Below are 853 nucleotides of genomic sequence, written 5' to 3'. Positions count from 1 at the left end.
TCTCCATTAGCAATAATATTGTCTTCTTTTGTTAACGATTTTATGGGTTGTTTATTATTTAATAAATTATAAATGATATGTTCGGTAAAAGTTAATTGATAAAATTAGTTGTATCTTTAGCTTAATTATCTTGTTTATACTGGAATAATAGCTACTGGTTTTTGTCAACAAAATATATTTTTAAAACATTCTGATTATTATGAAGAGAAGTTGCTTAGATTTTTAGCAAAACGAACCTTTAAGTACCAAACATTATTATGCACTCTTAAAAAAACTTATTTCATATCTTTTAATCTCAATATTTTTTTATTATCCATATTTAATTTATAAAAAATGGATTAGCAGGTAGGGCCGTCAAGATGGGCTAAATTCATCGGGCCAGTTCATTTACTTATTTAAATAGACGGATTTTGCCTCCAAAATTAAGCCTATTTAAATTTCGGGCTAAATAAGCTGAACCCGATTAATCCGAAAAAAATAACGGGTTAAACAGGTGGTCCGTTTAATTTTTTTTAAAAAAGTAGCACTTTTAGTATATATTTTTCTCTATCCGACCAAAAATCCGATCCATCAACAAAAAAATATTATTTTTTAAAAATTTTTGACCTAAAATTAATATTTTTTGTCAAAATATTTTTTAAAAAATAAAATAAAAGAATAAACGGGCTGGCCCATTTAACCTACGGGCTGATCATAAACGATCTGGGTTAAAAAATTATGACCCGCGAATAAAGCGAGTTTAAACGGTTCAGCCCATTTAACCCACGGGTTTAACGGGCCGAACCTAAATGAGTCGGGTTAACCCGTTTGACAGCCCTATTAGCAGGCAGTTATTGCCTATTAATATTAGGTA

The 853-nt window shown here is 29.3% G+C and overlaps 1 protein-coding gene across 2 annotated transcripts in view; it reads left to right on the top strand.

Moving 5' to 3' along the window:
• Nucleotides 1-853, top strand: part of LOC107617307 — an 8,771-nt gene that overhangs the window by 1,349 nt on the left and 6,569 nt on the right. The gene's annotated exons all lie outside the window — the stretch shown is intronic.

The sequence above is a fragment of the Arachis ipaensis genome, chromosome B09 (genome assembly GCF_000816755.2).
Source record: "Arachis ipaensis cultivar K30076 chromosome B09, Araip1.1, whole genome shotgun sequence".
NCBI classification, from domain to species: Eukaryota; Viridiplantae; Streptophyta; class Magnoliopsida; order Fabales; family Fabaceae; genus Arachis; species Arachis ipaensis.
Note: the sequence above shows the minus strand (reverse complement) of the source record. Positions and strands in the feature narration are given on the sequence as shown.